This window comes from Canis lupus, chromosome 2, assembly GCF_003254725.2.
Source record: "Canis lupus dingo isolate Sandy chromosome 2, ASM325472v2, whole genome shotgun sequence".
Classification (NCBI taxonomy): domain Eukaryota; kingdom Metazoa; phylum Chordata; class Mammalia; order Carnivora; family Canidae; genus Canis; species Canis lupus.
This window is the reverse complement of record NC_064244.1, coordinates 48,668,297-48,678,693: the sequence shown is the minus strand read 5'-3', so window position 1 is coordinate 48,678,693 and position 10,397 is coordinate 48,668,297. Positions and strand designations below refer to the sequence as shown.

The following is a 10,397-nucleotide window of genomic DNA, read 5'->3' as shown; positions in this document are numbered from 1 at the left end:
CTCTCTCTCTCTCCCTCTGCCCCTACCACCCTCTCCATCTCTCTAAAGAAAAAAAAAAAAAAGAAAAAAGAAAAAAAACCTCACTGGACACTCACTGCACAGGATACATTTGCCTATATGCTACTGGCCAGAACCTAGTCACATGACTTTACCTAACTACAAGGAATTTTGAGAAATTCCCATAAAAACATACTGGTTAAAGAAATCATCGTACATCCATATAATGAAAGATTACAGTGCTATCCAAAACTCCTTATTTTAAGAAATACATGATGCTATAATAAAACACTGATTACAACTTTGAATGAAAACATTTAACTATGTATATACGTAGAAAAAAGACTGCAAAGAAATGCGTGTAAATATCGATATTTAAAAGATAATTAGATTTTCTTTGTATTTTTCCATTCTAGCTTTTTTTAAAATACTGAGCATGGATTAATTTTTGTAATCAGAAAAAATATTTTATTTGCAAAGCACTTTGGCATTTTCATGGATCATAGCGTATTTGCTATTTCGGTCTTCTCATCCCCACACCATGCCCCTGGCTGCCATACACACAGTCCTGACAATACTCCTAACTCGTCACCTTCAGTTGCCTGGATTCGCAGGCTAGGATCTTGCTGCACCCTCTGGCCTCAGTTCAGGCTCAACTTGGGTAACACTGAGATTTCCTGTTACCATCCCCTGCCTCCTGTACCTCTGGCAGATGGTATTAACTGATGCAGGTGCTCTTTCCTCTGACCCTATACCCTCCTCCAGGATATTTCAGTCAGCTATGGCTGATGAGTTAGAACTGCAATTAATGATAAAATCAGCAAAACCTAACCTAATCTGGGGATTGAGAAAGTCTGGTCATGCTTCGAGGGCTCATGAGGCCAGACAGCTGTGTTTCTATTTACATGGAGGAACAAAGAGCTTACTGGAAAGGAGTTCTTCCAAATGTAAGAGGGGTCAAGACACAAGAGCTTGATTGTAGGATAAGGGTTGTGGTTAAAGAGGAAGAGTGATTTTGAAAGCCAGCTGGCATTTGCTAGTCTGATTTCTCTTTGCCACAGCCCGATGGCTGAGTCCTCAGGAGCACGAGAAAACATCCTTTTGAGAATAAGTAGCACGAATGGAGATGGCTAGTGGCATTCCCACTTGAGCATGATAACATTCTCCTAAGACATCACATTCAGGAACTGTAGAGGAGGAAAGGGTACAGTGGATGCCAATCCTTTCCCTGGAACTTCCAAAATTAATTAAGAGTAATTTGAATGTGGCTGGAGTTTCTGAAATTCTATAGATGGGATCATAGAGAGAATACAGTTCTGCTATCAGTTTAGGTTTCCTCTTAGAGCCTCAAATTTGTGTGGCCCATGAATACATGAATCGTTCTCATGAGTTGTGTGATAACAGGAAGGGGAGTTAGTATGATCTTCATTTTACATATTAGCCAAAGCATGGAGTGGTTAAACCTGTTCCCATAGTTACTTATGTCAGAGAAGGACTAGATTCCAGCCTGTGACTTCATTCTTTTCCCTGTGGAACGCATCATGGCTAGGCCATAGACCTACTAACTAAACTCTCTGGATAGAGCCCTCTGTCAGATGGTGGGATATAATTAGAAGTACAAATCCAGTTCAGCCCACTAAAATCAACAGGTGGGATTTGATTTGTAAACTTGAACTGAGTCCATTTAGAATTCTAAGAACCTTCATGTCATGGATTGTACTTTTCAAGGATGGAAGATCCCAGTTTTTTCTCCCACTGTGATGTTAACATCCCTTTATTGAGAAGTTGGGCAGTTCCTCTTTCCATCTTGACCTTGAATGTGGACAAAAGTTCACTGTGTGTCTTCTGGAGTTTGCTTATAGAACATAGGTCAGCTCAGGGCACACACTTTTGCATCCCTAAATGCCATGTAAGAATCCTAGGCCAACCGGATGCCTGAATGGCTCGTGGTTGAGCATCTGCCTTTGGCTTAGGTCATGATCCTGGGGTCCTGAGATTGAGTCCTGTGTCAGGCTCCCTGCCTGGAGCCTGCTTCACCCTCTATGTTTCTGCCTTTCTCTATGTCTCTCATGAATAAATAAAGAAAATCTTAAAAAAATATCCTAGGCCACCTTGAAGCCACCACCCTGAGGCAATCATGAGGAGGGGCCACAAAGAGTTGCCTAAGAAAGCCTGTGTCTTGTTTACCCTGTTTGGCTCTTCTTAGTCCAGGCCATGATGTAAGAAGTCTTCAAGCACCCTGGTCTTGGCCACCACCTAATAGCCTCAGGAGAATCCTCCAGCCAGAACCACTCATTCAAGCTGCCCCCAAACTCCTGACTGTCAGAAATGATGAAAGACATGAATGCTATTGTTGAACATGCCAAAGTTTCCGAGTGATTTCCTAGTAAGTTTACTAATGGACATTGGGAAAGACGATTGCTCTCCATGTTTTATAGAGCTGAGAAATCTGTGGTGCTTTAGTATAATTCTTTAGAAAACACAAAACTAATGAATCCAGCTCTGTGTACTTTATTACACACACGTTTCTCTTTGGTTCCAGCGCTGATCTCACTTCTGTGATGCTTCTTGACTGTTCTTTTAATGAGAACCCATCTTTTACAGTTCTGTAAAGGCCGCTGTACAGAGCTCAATTTATTGAATGATGACATGCTGAGATTCCTTCTTTAGGGCGACAGGAGAAAGAAAGAGCTGAAGCCCCTTGGCATTGACTCTTCGCTTGCTCCGGTTTCTGACCACCTGGAAACTGGAGCTCCGGTTCAATGGGGGGTGAGCTGTGGAGGTCTGAGAGAAACAGCGAAAGCTGAACCTGAGAAGTCTTTTCTCAGTTTAAGGCATAACTCATGCAAAGATAATGCCAATGAATTTACTGGAAGTCCCCATAAAGAAAGGCATCTTAGGTGTTTCAGAGTCTTTGTCACACTTCGGCATGGTAATCTGTGGAATGAGTTTGGAGAATATTATTTGACATCAACGAGCCCTTGCTCTGTTGTCCTACCACCGCCTTCTCCTCAGTCCCCTCTTCCTCCTTAATTGAAACTTCTCTGGTCTGTATTTAACTCCTAAATCAACCACTTGGACACATAATGTAATCTCTCTAAATCTTTACTCAACCATAAAATGGGGTAGGAAGAGCAGCCAATTTTATTTGCTAGTTTGTTTTCGGGTCAATACACAATTACCTATCTCTGCTTCCTTCATTCTCTGATCCTGAGACATCCTGAGTTGTGATAGCTCTTTGGATTTAAATAGGGGACCATAGGTTGATGGGGGATGGCTTCCCTACTAGACAGGTTTGAAAAGGCCTGGGCTCCAGAGTTTTAATGCCGGGAGGAGAGCTCCTGAGTCTCCTGAGTGCTGACTGCAGAAAGTACTCGAACATCATGAAAGCCAGCAGAGTGGCCTCTGTTCTCAGGTAGCTGCTTAACCTTAGCACTCTCCTCAGCATTTGGAAGGACATTCGTTTTTGTTCTGTTTGGTGCATAGCAGAGAATCAGGCTCATTATTTTCAGGAACTCCAGGGAGATCTTGCCTTCTAGTGAAAGGCAGAGTGGTGTGGGGTCACTTAAGGCCAACATTTGTTTTCTTTTTTGAGGAAATTTGAGAATGCAGTCCTTGGGGAAAACCATAGAGCAAGCTTTTTCATAGAAAAAGAACTAGCAAGCCAGAGAAGGTGGGGACAGGCACTTTTTATCAAATATATTTTATGTCGTTCAGGAAACTAAAGCTCCTTTGCAGAATCCTCCTCTGACAGTGGATTTAAACTGTGTTTCTCTCTATTATGCTGAGAATAATATAAATGATTAAAAAAAAAAAAAAAGGTGGTGAGGCAGTCAACTGTATTTCATGGGGCCAAGACACAGTGGGAAGAAACAACTTTATATGAGATTTGATCAATAAACATGGTTCATGGCACTTTGGAGAGGGGTGTTTCAGCCTCCCCCTGCCCCCCCACCCCCCCCGGCCATGGCAGCTATCTTCCATTAATTTCCACAATCATTGACTTTGGTTTCCCACTAGCTCCAAGACTCTTTGGAATTCTTAACTTCAGTTCTCTAACATCCTTGAGATGCACTGTGCAGGATCAGAACTGCCCGGCAGTGCTGGGCAAAGGGCATGTGCTTTGGAATCTTAAGGCCCGGGTGGCATGTTGGCTCCACTCATGACTAGCTAAGTGGCATGAGGAAGCCAATTGTTCCAGAGCCTTGAGTTCCAAATGGCACAGAAAGCCAGGAATAAGACTTACCTTAGATCAATGTCTGGGTGGCTCAGCGATTGAGCATCTGCCTTTGGCTCAGGGCGTGATACTGGGATCTGGGATCGAGTCCCACATTGGGGTCCCTGCGAGGAGCTGCTTCTCCCTCTGCCTATGTCTCTGCCTCTCTCATAAATAAGTACATAAGTAAATAAATAAATAAATAAATAAATAAATAAATAAATAAAATCTTTAAAAAAAGACCTACCTTAGAGGTATCCACTGATGATCACAGGAGGTAAAATATGAGAATGCTTTATATACTTTAATATTCATACAAATGTTAGTCATGATGCCTTCTTTGTCTCAGAATCATGTTTCCTTTGTCTCAGAATGGAAGGTTCCTTGAGGTAAAAATTTCGAGTTCCCCCTACTTTCTATCATAATCCTTGATATAAACTAGATGTTGAAAAGTTTTTGAAGAAGGAATACATAAAAGAATGAACGAATGAAAGAAAATGATAAACCCATTTTTTTTTGTTTTTTGTTTTGTTGTTGATTGATGAACCCATTTCGGAAGCTGTCTCTCTATTACATAACTCTTCTGCCTGAATGACAGGAGAATTCAGAGGATTACAAATTAAATTGTGTGCCTCTTTTGGGATAATCAGTGCTTAGAAGATTCTCTTCAAATCAGCACACATGATGCCTTGTAGTCAACTCTGTGGTCCAGGCCCCCAGGGATAGATTTATGACCGAGCACCATTTCTGCTGATAAATTATCCTGGGCTTTGCTGACGAGCACGTGCAGATTTTTATACGTTTACAGAGTAATTGCGTAAGAACTGGGATGCGATGCAAATGTTGGGCACACTTGGGAATATGTTCATCTCCTTTTACAGTGCTTCACTGTGAAGTGTGGCCGGGGAAATTCAGTCTTAACATTTCACAGCAGTGATTCTTGAATTATGGTCCCTCGATCCACGACACCAGCTTCTCCTGGAAACTTGTTAGAAATACAGGTTCTCAGGCTCCACCCTCAGATCTACTATATCAGAAACGCTGGGCTGGGGCCTGGAAATCTGCACTTTAACATTCTGATGCACTTTAAAGTTGGAGAACCAAACTTTGAATATTGAGATTAAGAAGAAAAATAGCCATTGTTCTTTAGCTTTAATTGTGTCAGGTTTTAAAGTGTTCTTATTAAAAAAAATAATAATAATAAAAATAAAGTGTTCTTATTTTTTTAAGACAGTGAGAGAGCATGGGGGTGGGGGGAGTGAGGAGGGATAGAGGGAGAAGGAAGGAGAGAATCTTAAGCAGACTCCACCCTCAGTGTGGAGCCCGATGTGGGACTTGATCTCATGACCCTGAGATCAAGACCTGAGCCGAAATCAAGAGTTGGACACTTAACCGACTGAGTCACCCGGGTGCCCTAGGTTTTAAAGCATTTTAAATCATTGCCAAATGATCCTGAAAAAAGCCCTACTTTCCCAAATTAAGATTCTGAGTCACAGGGACTCCTGGGTGGCTCAGTCAGTTAGGCATCTGCCTTTGGCTCAGATCCTAATTCCAGGGGCCCAGGATCTGCCCCACATCAGGCTCACTGCTCAGCAGAGAGTCTGTTTCTCCTCTCCCTCTCCCCCTCCTTCCTGCTAGCGTTTTCTCTCTCTCTCAAATAAATAAATAAATCTTAAAAAAAAAAAAAAAGCTGAATCACAGATTTGGTAAATAACTGACTATAAAGTAGGTCAGGCTGCGAGAGCTGTGTCCCCTGGGTCAGGGTTCTGCTGGGCCTGGCTGTCCTATTTTGTAAACTCCTTAGTGCTACCCTGCGAGGTGTAATGTATAGCATGCTGAAGGTGCCCAGAAACTAAAGGAAATGGGTCACCCTAGTGGTTGGGGATTTGAGGTCCTTCGGGGAGGGTTCTTCACATCACACTGCAGACAGAGACATCACATTCTAAAGGGGGACATGATGTCCTCACGGAGGTCAGGCCATTTTGGACCATTATTAAATTTGTGTTGTTTCCCTGGCAGGGGAATTGAGCTGGCCCCAGGAGTATGACACTTAGAAAAACCTCAACTGGAAACTCGAGATAGTTCTACGAATTCATTGTACCCTGGGCAAAAAGCTGTGGGGAGCACATACTTTTCGAAACGAGGGCTGTAATGACCATTTCTGCTCCAAATGTGACACACAGAACTGTTACTTGATAAGAAACTGTGTGCATTGGTGCCAAATAAAGCATCATGCCATAACTGGGAAAAAAAAAAAAAAGGAGCATTTTACTTTGTTCTTTTTCCACACTTGAGTTCATGCTGCCCCAGTCAAAAAATAACAGCTTCGCGACGTTGTTTGGCTGCTTTAAACGATAATTGCTCTAGTCTGTTTTCCCTGTAGTTGTTTCACTGCCTGCCTCTTCTCTCCTTACTTGTAATATGCCATTGTTTGGGTTTGGAAAGGATATCAAATAGCAAAAGCCTAAAGTACTATGTTTGATTTTTCTGTGGAAGCTGACAGTATTAACGAGGCCCAGGAGCCTGGTCCCACCTGCAGTCTGACTGCATTATTTATTATACTTGGAGGCAACAACTTCAGTCCTCCTTCTGCCTTCTGCTGACCTCCCTCCAAAAGCTGCAAATTACCAATATTTTTACATTTGTCCTTACACCTCTACTTTCTCCTTGAAAAGAGGACCTGAAATTTGCTCGCCCGAAAAGCTCTTCCTAACTTGGGAGAAGGCCGAGGATGTTTTTACACTCGGCTGTTTAGCTAATAGAAATAACCTTGTTAGCATTAGGTGTTTGTGCATCTCCAGATCTCCCATACCCTATATTTCTTGAATTAAGTTCCTCATTATCGTAGTCACCCGGAAAGGGAAGTGGAAGTAGCTAGAACAAGCAAACCCAAGTAAAGTCATGTCATCTTTCTTCTCTTGACCTGGTTGACTCTGTTAACGAAAACACGCATACATGCCCGCTACATGTAACACCGTAAACAGCTGCAAGGTCAGGGCATGATACGTGTATTTGGTATAGAGCTCGTACTGCATTTAGATCCTCCGTGTGTGTGTGTGTGTGTGTACACACAAGCAGGGCCCACTTTCACCTTCCACATGGACAGCACAAAAAACTCACTACCCAGGTATTCCTGGGTGGCGCAGCGGTTTGGCACCTGCCTTTGGCCCAGGACGCGATCCTGGAGACCCGGGATCGAATCCCACATCGGGCTCCCGGTGCATGGAGCCTGCTTCTCCCTCTGCCTGTGTCTCTGCCTCTCTCTCTCTCTCTCTCTCTGACTATCATAAAGAAAAAAAAACTCACTACCCAGGAGTGCATCTGGCTCTACCAGAGACCTTTAGGTCAATGCACTTTGGGAGAGTCCTAGGGCTACATCACAACATTCCCATGCCTCTGGGAGACCTGTTCAAGGACTTGATGAGAAGATAGAGACAGATGTGGGCAATCATAGGAACGTGGTCTCTGTTGAAGATTAAGAGACGTCAGGTTGATAGAGCAGATCCAGAGAAAGGGAAGAGAGGATTGGGAAAATGCACCAGTGAACAACAAGACGATGGGACAGATTCCAGATCCAAGACTGACAGTCTGTGAGTGTCTCTGTTCTGGAGGCCTGGTAGCCTGATCCCTGACCCCCAAAATGGTATGAATGAGCTGCAGGGTCACCTTCATGTCATCTGAGTGGTCTTGAAATCATTGCCCGTTGAAGGCTAGGGGGAGAAAGCTTGACAATCGAAAGGAAACAAAGACAATAAAGAAACTGTAAGGCCCTGGGGAATGAGTGGACTCAGAAGTCCCTCTGGAAAGACAAGATTGCAGGTTCCAAAATCCTCCATTTCTCATCCTTGTTCCCTCTCCCAATCTCACTGAGAGGTAAACAACAGTTTGGTAAGGAGGGAAGGATGGGGGAGTATTTTAGACGCTGAGGTTTACATAGAACGTAGAGCCATGAACTACAGTCCAGGTTCATCTTTCCGATGGACAGCTGCTTTCCATTCTGTATTAGCACGTAGGTGGCAGGTTTCTGCATAAGCAAGGAATACACCTGTCTCTGGGAAGTTTCTAGGAGAGCCCGTTAGTCCTCTCTGCCCAAGTGTATTACCCCCATGAATCTGTCACAGTGTCTGAAATTTCACCATTAATACCACCTTCCTTAGGGTTAAAACACTATACCTCCAAGTACTGCTTTCCTTCTTTGTTTTGTTTTAACTTTCAGTCGTGATGGAGCAAAAAAAAAAAAAAAAAAAAATTCAAACACATAAAACTAACATATTCACAGGACCAGCTTGAAGGAAAGTACAAGAATTTGAATCCGCCCCTTGTGTGTGCATATGACCCAAGTTCACAGTCACAGTTGATCTCTTAAGGTGGGGAGGGGGAGTATTAAAGGACAGTCTCTAGGCCATGGGTGACGATGACTGGGGCCTGATGCCTGGCAGGAACAGAAAGAGGGAGAGAGCCTCAGGTGGGAATATATAGGATGTCACTGTCACATTCTCACAAACTAAATGTGAGAATTTAGTCTTTTACAAAAACTGGACAGAACGGGCCACTTCCCCATCAGCAACCCAGCCAACACTGAGTAAAGGGCACCGCAGCATCATGGTGGCCAGGCCATTAATCTCTGGCAGTTCAGACTTCTATTTCAAGATTTATGACTTGTGTTGAAAGTTTACTTCTCCTTACACTCATGTTTTCAGCATACTGGTACTCTTGAATCCAATTTTATTTTTTTGTCTCTGGACTTTTCCTTTCCGAAATTTCCCTCTTTATGTTCTTTTTTCTTTTAATTTAATGACTTCAAATTTACCTCATGCACTACAAATTTGGTAACCTTAATTTTTGTTCTTGCTTATGGTTCATTAGAATGAAGTTGTTAAATAAGATTGCAGTCGTAACACATTAAAATCCTCTTTGTAACTCAATGTATTTCCATTTCAGAATCCACCCCCCCCCCCCCCAGTGCTTCAGGCTATCTTTGGTATTCAGGATCCTGCTCACATCTGAGCTAATTTGAATTAATTTGATCATTCTGTTACCATGAGCTTTGTGATATGTAACAGCCTAATTCCTCCATCCCATAAAGTAAGAGCCACTGAGGCCTGGAGGAAGTGTTATCCACATAGTTGAAAACTGCCTAGGGAGTTTAAGTGCCACAAAACTCCCACCTAAAATGGAACAATCAAGTCAGATTGCTCCATTAACTTGACCTGTTGGTTTAGTCGGTATCACAGCACGTTTGTGGATCTGGCCTCAGAGTTGGTAGGCATTGAGGATTTCAGCCCTGCCTGTGACTTGCTAGGATTTCTTTATACCCTCCCTGCTCGTGCCTTCTGTTATATCAGGGGTAACATTACCTGCTTTTCTTGGAATATAAAGTTTTGAGGAGTCCTAAAATTTTAAAAGAACTTGATTCTCAGGTTAAATATGAACAGTACATATTATGTGTGACTGGTAAACATAATTCTTGATGTTATCTTTTTAAAATATTCAAATTCAGGGGAGGAGGGACAAGATGGAGGAAAAGTAGGGTCCCCAAATCCCCTGTCCCCACCAAGTTACCTAGATAACCTTCAAATCGTCTTGAAAAGCTACGAATTCGGCCTCAGATTTAAAGAGAACAGCTGGAATGCTGCAGTGAGAAGAGTTCGCGCATCTATCAAGGTAGGAAGACGGGAAAAAGAAATAAAGAAACAAAGGCCTCCAAGGGGGAGGGGCCCCGCGAGGAGCCGGGCTGAGGCCGGGGCGAGTGTCCCCAGGACAGGAGAGCCCCTTCCCGGAGGAGCAGGAGCTGCACCGACCTTCCCGGGCGGAAAGGGGCTCGCGGGGAGTTGGAGCAGGACCCAGGCGGGCGGGGATGCCCTCGGGCTCCCTGGGACACTGACAGAGCAACTGCACGCCCAGGAGAGTGCGCCGAGCTCCCTAAGGGCTGCAGCGCGCACGGCGGACCCGGAGCAGCTCGGAGGGGCTCGGGCGGCGGCTCCGCGGAGGGGGCTGCGGGGTGGGAGCCTGAATCCAACAGCGCAGGCCGGGAGCACAGGGCGCCGGGACACAGCCCAGGATCCCGCCTCCCCCGGGACAGGCAGAGGCCGGGAGGGCCCAGGACAGCAAGGACGCTCCTGCCCCGAGCAGAGCAGATCAGCGGCCCCGCCCCGGAGCCTCCAGGCCCTGCAGACGGAGTTGT

The 10,397-nt window shown here is 44.3% G+C and overlaps 1 long non-coding RNA gene across 2 annotated transcripts; it reads right to left on the bottom strand.

The window, feature by feature from the left end:
* Nucleotides 1-475: 475 nt before the first annotated feature.
* Nucleotides 476-9,833, bottom strand: LOC112660473 (uncharacterized). 2 transcript variants are annotated; one of them, XR_003136963.3, is made up of 3 exons: nt 9,776-9,833; nt 4,461-5,198; nt 476-2,934 (listed from the first exon to the last, which is right to left on the bottom strand). It is a non-coding gene; the product is annotated as an uncharacterized LOC112660473 (long non-coding RNA). The 2 variants fall into 2 exon arrangements; XR_007406710.1 differs by lacking the exon at nt 4,461-5,198 and adding an exon at nt 4,244-4,376.
* Between the last annotated feature and the right edge of the window lie 564 nt (nt 9,834-10,397).